The sequence below is a fragment of the Anopheles merus genome, chromosome 3L (assembly GCF_017562075.2).
Source record: "Anopheles merus strain MAF chromosome 3L, AmerM5.1, whole genome shotgun sequence".
Classification (NCBI taxonomy): Eukaryota; Metazoa; Arthropoda; class Insecta; order Diptera; family Culicidae; genus Anopheles; species Anopheles merus.
In genome coordinates, this window is record NC_054085.1 from 20,220,027 (window position 1) to 20,233,814 (window position 13,788).

The window sequence follows — 13,788 nt, forward strand, 5'->3', positions numbered from 1 at the left end:
AACGATGAAATGTTTTCTTAGATTCCTAATATAAATCCTAATGGTCTCCTAATGTATCACACATTATGCCATAAATACCATCCCATGGTCTTACCATGGTTTCTATAAGGAGAATGATTGTATGTATTGGCAGTTGGAAACACTAAAGATCATACATTTTACTTTCAAAAGATCAAGTAGTAGAATTTACATTAAACACTCTTACTCGTATGACAACAGCTCACTGTCTGTTTACTTTGTCCCATCCATTCAAATGCCATCAATGTCAAGACTTAGATGTTTTTTTTAACAACTTTACTGCATCTGAAGTTACTTCAATACATTTGGAACGTTTAATCGTTGAAAGAGAATGGGGCCTTTTACGATACTTGTCCGCTTTTTTTACATGGAGTTTGACAGTTGGCGGCTGAAATCATGTCAACACTCCATACACACACACAACACTAGCCAGCGATTTTCAGCCTAGATTATGTCAGCCTCAAAGCTAGAATTAGATTCGAGTACCTGATCGAAAACACGGTGTTGTTTACATTTATCCCAAGGTGGATTAAAGAGATCAGGTGGTGGAATCTGGAATCAAAGTGTATGTAGTCCAAGTGGTCTCATAGCATTTTTTTTTAACCAATTTTGAACATCACTTTTTGACAGAACGAGTGAAAACTTTTGTTCCAACGAGCTTTCCGGAGGCTTGACGAATACTGAAAACACTCTTAAAATCATCATTCAGAAGTAGAAGCGATAAAAATCAGCCTTCTAAATCCATACACCTTGGGATAAGCCCACCTGTATATTATACCCACTTTGATTGCTGCTCGAAAACTGCTATATAATGCAAACAGCTTATAGGCTGAAATATCAGCCTACGAACTTAAAACGGAAAGCGGTCCAATATCAGATTCCTATCTAGAGAGAAGCTAAATTTAAAGAACAATTGCTGATTCTTATCCTCAATAGTACCAAAAAACAATTCATCGTCTCCAACTTGTCTTTTTTTTTTCTTTCTCTGAGCTATATTTTGACAAATGTATCGGGCGCATTCCTAACAAAGTGTATTAGCGCCACTGGAACTAAAAACAATCGCTCGAAAACAAGCAGCGAACATTTTAACCTTCGGACTGGTCTTCTCTATACTTTATTTGATTATTTTACGTCTCTTTTTGGGCAACCGCTCGGCTGGATAGTAGTAACGCGCCCTCCTAACGCACCATTGCCCGGACGATATCAATTGTTGTCAATTAATATAAATTGATGTAGCAGCACCATTGCTCGCCCGTATGCGACAGACGTTTGTAGGCAGGAAGCGTAAAGATCCAGCCATAGCGTGATGCACATGCGATGTCTATGAAGAACAAACTTCCTTTTCGACGTGCGGCAGCGGTCAGTCGTACTTTGGTAACACTTGGTCAGTTGAAGTAGCAGCAGGAAACTTACCACACAAACGAACTCAATTGAGCTAAATGTACACAGTGCCTTTGTGCTCGTCTTACGATGCACACGCTAGGCTCGATCGAGTTTCACAAAGCCCAATGTACTTGAAGCAATATTTGAAGCCGATGACGATGACCCATCGGGCTACATTAAAATGCTAATGCGTCGCTTTTTTTCTCCGTCGCCCGTGTTTTCGAGGCTATCGAGTGTGATAGTAGTAGCAACAAAAAAATGTTCATTACATTGTCGCACTGGCATTGGTGTCTGCAGTGGTTTAGCAAACTTTTTTACAACTAATTTTCCTATCACTGCTCACGAGCTTCCGGTACGGTTTGGTACACGTGTTGCGCGTGCGGTGCGCCGGTGCCGCAAGGTTGTTATTGTTTTGAATATTTCTTATCGGAAACGGAACAGAAATGAGCTAATAACATGCTCGATACGATGTATGTTAGAGCCGTACTTGATTTTGAACAAATTAAGCGTTACCAATGGTGTTATTTGATACTAAATTATGATTTACTTAATTGTTTCTTAATAACTCCATTTGCAATTGTGTGCAACTATTTGTCTGTCTCTATTTCCAACACGTTCTATCACACACTGCAATGTGTGTGAGCAAATCGTCGCCTAAAGTGGGTGCTTAGCATACCAAATTCTGCTGACGTACTCGCAAGAATCGCACCTTAGACGGATGGGTTGAGATAGAAAAAAAAAAACACGGTAAGAAAAAAAAGAAAACAAACACTTGCAGCAGCACCTTAATGGTGGTGGGAAAACACGGCGCACCTATTGACCAACAGCCTGGTGTGTGAGGGCAAGTGAACAGACAAATGACCTCAAGAATGTGGCACCCGTCGCAACCACCCCTCCCCCCCTCTCCCCCCTTCCCATACATGGCGCACATGGTAAGGAGTTAACTGTCGGTCGGTCCCATCTCGCGCGGATGCCTTCAAGTTTGAAGCTAATTTTTCAATTGCTTGCGACGGTCGTACATAATAATACCGTATGGTTTGTATGTGTGTGTGTGTGTGTGTCTGTTTTCGTCGTGTTCGTTGAACTCGTGAGAGATGCTGAAATAGTGCCGTTGGTCACAGCGCAAGGTTTAGCTGCAAGATGTGTACGACAGGCCATCGGTACAATAAGTCTTAAAAAAAAAAAATCATGCGTTATGTGTGGGAAGAAATTAAACTTCCCTTCCACTGTTCTCAATATATCCATTGCTTTTATGCCCCTTTTCGGATGTAAGTAAAATTTGATTCGACGGAACGAAGCTATAAAACAGTAGGTGTGTTAAGTTGGCGCATGTATTCGCCCGTTTTGCGTGATAGTTCAAGAATGTTGGAGAGAAAATATCATAAAATGGCTACAGATAAATTTTAAGCAGAAATTTTGATATTTGAAGATGATTGCGATTGGGATTGCGATTCGGATTGGGATTCAATTTGGATTCTGATTGGGATTAGAATTGCGATTCGAAAGGGGTTGGGTTTCGATTGAGATTCTGATTAGGTCTGCGAATCGATTGGGATTGGGATTCGTTTGAGATTCGTTTCAAAGATTCGAATCCCATCCAGGATTGGGATCCGAAGGTTCGAATCCCTTCTGAGATTCATTTTTCTCATCACTAACATCAAGTACGAAGGTTGTCAGCATGATACATGATGACGTTCCGAAATCAACTGATGCGCTTGTCCTGTCATATACTGCAGTTGCGTTAAACCTTGCTACGCTTGCGAAATCAAGTTAAAAAGCTTGTCAGTAAAAAAATGATGAAAATCAATGAATTGATAAGGTCTTTTAAAATTAAACCTGTATTTGAATTTCCATTTAAAATTTCATTTTTACGTTATTTTTTAAGGTAATTATGCATTGTTTACTCGCTCTTTGTTGCCACATAGTTCACCGCAAATCTCATGAATGCTGATTTCATTTAAAATAGTGCAGTATAATTATATTATGCATATTCGGCTCAATTAAAAGAATTCTCCCTATGTATCAGAAAAAGCAAAGAGAAGCATTTTCATTCACTACTACTACTGAAAAGATGCTTGAAATAAAAGAAAATAGAAGCTGCTTTCATAATAGCGTTTCACAGATGCATCAATTGCTTATGTACGAAATGAAATGTAAGTAATATCAACTCATTTCATTTATTTCTTTTAATTTCTATTAAATCACTCCAATTTAGTGCGCTCTTCTGCACTACACTTGCTAGTCAGTGTAGGTGAACCATAAAGAGTTGGTTGATAAGAGACTATCTATACAGAGAGTTTACACAAAAAGGGCGGTAGACGGTGCAAAAAAAGGTAGACACAACTCGTCCGCCCGTCAATGTTTCGTTTTTTTTCTTCTTTCTACTATTTTCATTTTGCAAGCAAGCGCAACGTCAACAAACGCAAAATCTACTGTTGCAGCTGCCATCGCCGAAGGGCTTGCCACTGTGTCGGTGGTTGGCATTTGCCACGGTTGGCTGAATGTCGTTGCCCACCCCAGTCGCTGGGCAGGCGGCATCTTTGCACACGTTAGAAGACACAACCGTTTACAGTTATGCTAACCGCGGGCTGACACTTGTGCCACGCCGTCTCCCACCACCAACACAAAACAAACTAACTTGCCATTTAAGAGCAGCATCGTGCGCAGCATTTGCAACAGCATTTAAAATATGTACGCTGTATGGGGAAATGTTTGTGTTGTAACTTTTTCTGGTCGGTGGAGTATAGAAGATTGATACAAAATATGTAAAAAATATAGTTAAAATATAGAAACAACAATCAAAAATATCAGTTTATAGGGTTTTCCAGGAGTTCTCATAGCTGTGGGACACCTTATTGACTCTTTGTTACGTGAAATGAACTAAATGTAATGGGAATTGGACTCTATAGCACCCTAGTTGGACAAATGCAATAGGAATTCTCAACGACGCTGTCCAAAAAGGATGCCATAGAGTCCAATTCAAACAAATGAAGTTCACTTCCAATAAGAAAGAGTCAAAGAAGTGTCCCACTGCTATAAGAACCCTTGAAAACCCCTGTATCATATCAATCTGATTCGAATAAAAAATCGCTATCAAGTCAATCCTATGCTCTTAACAAACAGTTTTATCGCGCTTTCGCCCAAAAAGTGAAATCAACGGCACACGACAACCGCGGTCCATAGATTGGGCAGTGATGAGTCACTTGAACTGATGTGACATAAATGTTGTATCGATAGCAGAAAGCTCCCTCCCAGCGGGGTCGTTATTATCGTTGCCGAAAGGATTGAGGGCGTTAAGGGAAAGCCAGCGAATGACACAATCATGCATCAGCCGTTGATGGACATATTTTGACGTAAATAATGCAGACATAAAGCGACGGGTACCGGGACACGAACCTGTCACATTTATTTGTGACACAATCGTGCAATTGCAAGCAACTACGACCGATAATCATTCCACTCGTTGGTTGGACATGTTTTATAGTGTTATACTTTCTGCAGACAGTAATGATGTTTAATCAGCAACGAACAATCATAGGCTCGGTTCATCGTTAGCTTGGCAGAAGCATTAGAATTGGATGGCTTGATAAATTCACCTCTTCGTATTATCATAAAACCAACACACATTTCATGATGTTTGCCGCAAATCGGAATGAGTATAACTACGTCACAAATGCTTATGAGTGCACATTTATAAGTAAACATAAAAATGAAAAATAAAATAGTCATCTTCTCTCCACTCATCAGAAGCACAAAACCATGCCATAAATAGACGCTTATTAGACATCGGGCTCTTTCCCCCAAGGATGGGGCGAAAGAATGGTTAACCGTCGACTGTCGTTAGTCCGGATTAGAGCGAATGCCGGACTGACGTTTGTGGGCGAAGAAAGCAGACCCAACGGCGCCGGGCAATCGCGCGACATCCGTGGCTACCGTGCCCGCTAACAGGAGGCGGGAAATAACTTCCAGACGCTCCGGAAGGACGGAGCCACTGCGGAGCGGACTCTGATGCTGCACGTAGGAAGCTGGTTGCCAAGTATCGATTTTCCCGGCCGTTGTTTGGTGCTTGGGGGGGTTTCAAGAGCCGCCTTTCCTTTCTTTGGACGGAAGAAGAGCGAGCAGCACCATTGTGGTTTTGCGTGGCTTTGTTCCTGTGCGATCAAGTGCAATCTTTGCGGAGAAAATCTTGGGTTCAGTGTTACGATGGCTAAAGTGGCTGTGTTTTTGTGTGTGTAAGACGGGAAAGTTTTGATAAATTGTCCCAGACAGTCAACTCAACATGATTTGTCATGTATAGGTCTTCTGCCCTGTAGCCAGGTAGAACGTGTTTGTGCCGTCTTTGATTGCTGGTTTTTGGAATTCTTGCAATATTTTATTTTTGAACTATATTGGGGGGTTTTTATGTCTTAAATTAGAATTTCAGCCTATGTCAGTGAAAAAAACTCATCAACCATAGATTATATTTTCCACGTGTAATTGACAGTTACGTTCTACTATATTGGAATTTGACAGTTGTGTGCAAAAATAGTCCTGAAAATCGATTGGCTTTTCCGTTCACGCAATTAAAATAGTTATTTTCCTTTTTTTATATTAAAGTAGTAGTTGTCGATACTTTTTTAACTAAATACATGTGCAAAGATTTAGTTTAAATTAATTCAATTTTAATATATGAGCTAACCTGAAACAGACGCATCAACAACAACTTTGCCATTGGGGGGTTTTACGATACTAGCCAGCTTTTTTATAGGGAGTTTGACAGATGGCGTCTGAAATCATGTCAAAACTCCCTATTAAACCACACACAAAACTAGCGTCAGATTATCAGCCCAGATTCTTTCAGCCTGAAAAATATGTAAACAAACGCTGAATCGTCGCAGGCTCGATCCAAGGTTGGCTCAAAGGTGATATTTTTTTTGCTAAAGCATAAATAGTTTATTTAAAAAAAAAACGAAAAAACGGTTTGATGCGATATTTTAAAATGTAAAATGAGTATTTTGACATATCTGAAAAAGGAGAAAATCAAACAATTGAAATTTAACATCTTTTTTGCCGCAAATGGTGAAATGCAATATGGGGGATAGTAGCTGTCAAACGGACACAACCTGGATGAAGATTGACCTCCACTGGTACTCTGACAGGCGGAAAATTTCAGCTTGTTGGCTTTAAACAGAAAACGGCCCTTTGTTTACATTTGTACATGATAAAAACATGTTATGTTTGTCATGTGTGATTTGGGGTCGTTCCGTTGTCAAACGTCATACTTCAAACTAAAAAAGCTAGTTCGAATTGTAATTCAGAATTCTCACTAATGTCAGTGATTTTAATCAGAATAGAAGAACGGTTACACAAATTTGAATCTTTAACTGACTCTTGCCTTCATTGCATTGAATTGATAGCAAAATGATGCACAACATGAATCCTTTTAACGCATTTTTGCAATTCCACTCACTCTCACTCTGGCTCATTTTCTGGATCGAAAAAGCAACTCAATAAAATCACAATATTTTTAATCATTACAATTGACTGAAGAGTTGCAACGATTGATGTTCGTTAACTTATAGGATTTCAATGCTTCACCCACGCATTCATACCCAGTGCGCACATCTCTAGTTGGAATAGAAATACCATTACCATTTTTCATCTCATAGAGCAGGAGTCTCCAATCTTTTCAATGCGCTTTGCGTGAATTAAATCAACTTGAATCTCAAAACATACAAATTGATTCAGATACATTTCTTTCATATCATTTATAGCAGCGTTATTCCTTCTGTTTACTTTGCATTTTTACGTTACAATAACAAAAGGTAACACGCATGGGACAAGGACATTAAGATTTTATTGCAGCAATTCGGAGGGTCAACAAAGGGAAGAAATAAATGGCAATGTTCAAGCAACCCTTGCATACTGGTACGACTTTGCAACCCTATGCTCACAGGCTGAGCTCTCCAAGACCAAGCTGCCTCATAAATTCCATACATACGCATTTTACGCAATTCGACCATACGCATCGCTCCACCGGGAGATCGGTTCGCCCCTCCCTCCCAAAAAAGGTGGCAGGCGAGAATAGGTGAAGTAGTAGTGCTACGCCCTAGCAGTAGCAGAATCACTGGCGCTTGTGTTTACATTACCGGCACCACACACAAAATGCTTCCGGATGAGCGAACCCCCCCGATGTGTTACGCAAACGTGACGTCCGAAAACATACATTATTCAGCGTCGGCCGTGTCCGGCCTGAGGACCTCCGGGCTCCTTCCCACAGCGTTGGCAAATTAGCGGGTTTTCGCTTCCCAAAGAATGTTTGCTCCTCACTGTTTGGTGCGCAGGAGGAAGCCTCACCGCCTGCCCTGTCAGTGGTGGAAATCCCAAAATAATCTTACTTTGAAATGTGCACTGAGCTGTGTGCGGTTGTTTGTTTGTTTCTCAAGAAGCGGCTTGTTAACCGTAGAGTTGGCAACCAGATTTACACACGTAAGTGGGCAACCGGCATACCCGGGTATTCCACACGTTTTGATGCAAAAAATTAACGATTTTCATAGGTAAACAATGCTTTCTATATTTTAATGCTGTAAGCAAGTAATGCCGACCATATATTCTCTTCTATTTTATTTATTCATTAAGTTTTTTTCATTTTATTATAAAAATAACGGTCAAATTGAAATTTTGAATCGCTTGAATTTGACTCGAAAATAAGCACAATACGAAAAGAGGAAGAAGAGAAACGTCATTCTCCATACAAAATGTATGGAATACCCGGGTATGCTGGTTGCCAACTTACGTGGTAAAGTTAAAAAAAATTCAAAATAAAATACTTACAGGCTATTTAAAATTACAACTTATGCACCAAAAAATCATAAATTAAAAGTTGAGAGGCTACGGAAAATTTCAGGTCAATAAAAGCAATGAATCAAAAGTTATTGCAGTTCGAAGTTGAAAAAAATACCCGGGTATCCGGTTGCCAACTTAAAGGTTAAGTAACAACTGCGTCTCTGATTAGAACGACCACGCGTATGGGTTTTTTTTGTCGGACGAATAGAGGATACCCAATACTCCTCTTTCTCTTCTCCGGCCTACCATCTTTATTGCTAGAAGTTGGGATGGTCCCACCGACCCAGCAGCAGTCGGTTGCACATCCATAACCTACTGCCATGGCCATGATTTGATGTATGGGGCAATATTATTGGTGCACACACATTTCCAACCCATGCCGTTGGATGGATGGCCTGTTGGGTGCTCATAAAAATTGAACAGTTTTCAGTTCGCAGGCCACAAAACCGTTGATGTAAGATGTGTTACGATCCGTCCAGCAGCAGCAGCAGCCACAGGCACCATTGATGAATGCGTGTAGTGTTGAGAAATGTTTGAGAAAGCTGGTACAATCTTGGGGCAGATGGGTGCTGTTGGTGCGGGTTTGCTTGCTGATCGACCGAATGCGTCACTGTGAATGACCACTGTGAGGTACAAGAAAAAGGGCTGCAGCTGTTGTGTACGGTGGCAGGACGGAATGTTGTATGCAGTTAAGGATGGCTTGGAAGGTACAATAAAATGGTGTATAGTGATAATGTTCGAATTATTCAAGCGTCGCAATTTGATTGATGTTGCTTACCTTTGCCGTATCTTGTAATTCGATAATTGCTATTACTTGTCGAAGGTATTAATTATGTAATGACGATGCAAGTGATAATAGCAATTCTTCTTTATTATAAAGTTTACATAATGTAAGCGTTGTTCGATTAATTTCGTCAATCATTCATTAATTGTGATGGAATGTCAAGAGTTGCTTATCATTTGTGATTGATATTTAATTCGCCAATTTTGGTATGCTTCTCAAGGTCAATGCTTATCTGAAGGTAATAAGGCTGCAACAATAATTGACATTAATACTTTATAATCACAACGTTTTGCAAAAAAGCCATGAAATGTGAGAGAAATGAATAAAATATTATCGTAGTGCAAATATGAAGTTGTTGTTGTTTTTGCTCAAAAAAAATTGTCGGTTAATGCCTGCATGTACAACTAATGAACCTGGCTGTCAGCGACTTTTTTTTATTGCTCATAGGAATATAGTTAGTTCTACGTACGGGGGAGCACGCTCGATACGGCGCTTTAACCCAAGGCGGGCATGTTGTTCTGTCGTTCGAGTGGCTCGACTTCCATCGGCTGAGGAAAATTAATCTAGCAAAATTTGTGTTTCTCCTTTCTATACATTTCAGAAAATTGTCATGAGGCACGTGCTTCTGTAGAACCATTTTTTTATGAATTTGATCGCAAATAACCAATGTAGAGAAGAGAAAACTGTTAATGAAACTGTAAAAGCATAACCAAAATATAGGATATCCGTTGATGTGTTTCAAAAAATCTACTAAAAAATATTTGTTTGGATGTATTTCCAAAATATTATGTTCTACAATTGCGCTCTGCACTGTACATTAACTTTGAACCATAGTCATACCTATCGCAAATGAAAAGATGTATCAAAGACGAAACCAAACACAGATTCGGTAATGAAATTTTGTATTTAAGGTTTCCATTTTTGTCTGCAAGTGAATTGTTTTGTTAACAACTAAATTACTCAATTAATTACAAAGTAATTTAATCACTTTTCTATGAAAAATAATAAAATCATGCATTTTTTTAAAAATAATTTAATAATTTAGTGGGGAAACTTTCATAAATCGTATGTATGCGATTCCTATTAAACAATTTATATTTCTAACGATTTCTATTAGAATCGTCATTTGCTGAATTGGAGAAAATCATATGGGATTTAGTGTCACATTGCTTAGAGTTAGAGTAAGTGGGTTTTTTCGCAGTTGATATTGTAAAAAAAAATCGCTAACTCCTGCATTTATGGTGAGATAATTCTGCCATATTTGCATTACGTAGAGAAGAGTAACAATTGGTTTATGAAAAAATTGATAAAATTGTTAATCATACTTTTATACCCAATAAAATTAAATTAACTCAATTAAATTCATTTTGTTACTGGTGGATTTGAGCCGTACAATCAAAATATCCAATTAGTATATTTAAATTTAATGTTTCCATTTTCCATTTTTCACCAATGGCTTGTTAAATCCTTTTGGCCAACACCTGGGTCCACCTTTTCGCCGGTGCCTTCTGCGCATGCCATCCTACCAGCCAGCCGGGGTTACGTTATGTGAGCTGCTTTTTATAACCTTCCAAGCTCTTCTTCCTCTTCTAAACTTTAGCTGTCCCCTGGAAAAGTATTTGCGGTAACGACCTTGAAATATTAACAGCAGCTGCTCGGCACAACACGCTGCTGCCACTTCCACTTTTGGCCGGACGAGCTGTGCGGAGTTCCGATTTCACTTTTACCTTCATCGTTCGCTGGGGCGGGTGGTTGGGGTCGTCCGTCTGCACCACCATTCACACCTCTGTTGCAACTTTCACTGCGCTTCCACGATCACCTGGACAGCAGTACCTAAATGCACTTGCGAATGGTATTCTGGTATTTACGCCCAGTTCCTTGTGCCTTTTAAATTGGCACCGACACACACACTGGTGTGTTTGCACCGATGAGGACTGAATATGTTCATTAGTTTCACTCACTGCACAGAAGAGTCACTGTGTGTGTGTGTGCATATATGTGTTTTTCGCGGGGAGCGTACCAAAGGGGGATTGCGGCCAGTCAACTGTACTTTTGCGGCGGGTCATGGTACGCCATGGTTGCGATTTTAACAAGTCCTCCGCGTCGTATCTTAACCCGCTGTTAACGCTTTTTAATACGCTGATTGGCTCCAACATATCGCACCGCTTTCTTGCCCTTACTTTAGATGTGCTTTTCTCTAAAGCTGCATAAATTACCCCCTGCGAAATCAGTATAAGGTCATTTCTGAGGGGTTTTTGTCGTGTGCAGAGGGAACACAAACACCAAATCTCCGCCGCTTTTTCACGGTGGATGTGTGTGGAAACTGCCTGCCACTTTTTTCCCCTGTGAGACTGTACCGAATAGTGATGGTTAAAGTTGGCAAAGATCCGGAGTCGACTCCGATCCGACGACGATAAAATTGGAATCGACTTAGGAAGGTAGGTCTATCCTGCATTATTCGGAGCCATTCGAAGTCGTCCGGAGTCTTTTGAAGTCACCTGGAGTCACGAGTCGTTCGAAGTCGGCCTTCGAAACAAAGGCCTGTATACGAAGTGCACGCGTAAAGTGAAAGACAAAACAAAAACACAACGAAATGAAATGCCTGATCACAAGCACATTAAAACACACGGTTTGACTCCGATCAGCTTCTGATGATTCCGACCGACTCCGACCGACTTCTCCCGACTCCGGACGACTTCGAATGACTCCGGACGACTTCGACTCCGGACAACTCCGGACGACTCCGGACAACTCCGGACGACTCGGACGACTTCTGACGACTCTGGACGATTCCGACTCTGAATGACTCCGGACGACTCCGGACAACTCCAGACGACTCCGACGACTTCTGACGACTCCGGACGATTCCGACTCCGAATGACTCCGGCCCACTCCGGCAAACTCCGGACGACTCCGAATGACTCCGGACGACTCCGGACAACTCCGGCCGACTCCGACGACTCTGAACGACTCCAGACGACACCGGACGACTTCGGGCGACTCCGACTCCGGGCGTGGTTCCATTTTGCCCATGTCAGAATCGGATCGGAGGGGCGGGTGCGCTCCAGAGAGCACATCACTAGTGCCGAAAGCAACAAAACACGCTGGTGGCGCTGGTTTGGTACCGTATCGTAGCTGTATTTTTAAGGCGACCCGTTTTTCATAATAGAAGAAATCTTAATATGGATAATGAGCACGTACGTGTAGCATTTTGGTCTCAAAAAAAAAGATACCATTTCGTTCACACCAGCCTTGATGAGTGTCTTGTGTACTACGGTAGGGTGTGGACGGTAAGGAAGCTTTGGATGTCAATTGAGCAAATGGCGCAATGATACGTCCCCTCCACACCAGGAGAAAGTTTGCAGCTAATGAACTTCCGCACGGTTTCAATTGCAATTCGATACACCGGGAGCGGTTTAATTCACGCACACCTTTGCTCTGCAGTATCAAATGCGCGTGACAAGTGTTGTAAGAGAATGTGGTCCACTTTTTTTCTCTCTCTCTCTCTCGTCTTCGAATTATCCAAAACTTAGCCAATTATTCATGCGGAGGCTGGCGGGAAACGAAATTAAGCAAAAAAAAACTTACTCACGAACCACGTGACAGACGTGTGTTGGAAAACGCGCTCTTCTTCGGTTTCTCCATCACGTTCGGAAATTTGTACCCATCCATTTTGCACCCAATTCCCATGGCCATTTTGCTGCACCCGTCCCTAGGTGACTGGTGTGTGACCGACTTTTGGGTCGGCAAAAATCACATGTCTGCTCCCGATGCGCACCGATGGAGAAACGTTTGGGGTGAGAAAGTCGGTGTGAGGGAGTCGGTGGTTTTTTCTTCGCCGGAATCGGGAATTCGAATAAGTAAGCAGCACACATAAGGGAAGGAATGATAGTTCCATTTCGCCAAACGGTGTATGTGGAGGTTGGCAGTTATTGAATTGTGTTTGCACATCACCCACTCACTGCGTGTGAGCTTCACAGCTTCTTAATGCTTTTTACTTTATCCATAATGACGTGTGTGTTGTACCTGATGGGTGAATACATATTTATTTTTGACTCTTTTTTGTGTGTGTCTTGCTTGGTTGAATTCAATTCAATGATGAATTTTGAGAAAATTTGCACTCATCTTGCAGCTTCTATCTTATGCTGGCTCTCTGGTCACATCATCGTTAGGCACTGGAGACGACATATTATCGAACGTCGTGACACTGGGCACAAGTACTTTAAACGCAAAACTACAAATTGCTATTAGGTTGGTGTGATTTATGACGTTTGATTTCACCGGTACGTGACCGTACCGAGGGCCGTTCACCAAATGGCCTTTGAAGGAGGAGGGGAATTTCCAGTTGGGACTGTTTCTAAGCGCTATTCTGTCTGTCTGTCTGCTTGGTAGGGTTATTTGGCAGTTTCTACAGTTATTTTTAAGTAGTTGATGTCGTTTATACTAGTATAGATGGCATCACACGGTGCTCCAACAAAAAATAATTTACTGAAATAGTTTCTTTTTTATGACGTCTTTCGACTGACGTGAGCATGTCGCGAAAGAGTCGTTCTGTCGACTAGTGTGGGTCATTTTTTAAATAGTTGTAAAGCTTACATGTAAGGCTTAGGTTGTATTACGTCAAAATTAGGAGCCTTTTATCCTCTTCTATTCTTTATCCTCACAACTGATTACTCTGATCTTTTCAGTGATTGTACCAAAGTAGTAGTGTTGGGTAAATCTGATTCAGATCCATTAAACTGAATGAATCTTTGGAATGATTAAATGATTCTGAATCT

General features: G+C 41.0%; 1 protein-coding gene across 6 annotated transcripts in view; it reads left to right on the forward strand.

Annotated features, from left to right (window-relative positions):
- Window positions 1-13,788, forward strand: part of LOC121598450 (DENN domain-containing protein 5B) — a 33,674-nt gene that overhangs the window by 2,988 nt on the left and 16,898 nt on the right. The window lies entirely within an intron of this gene.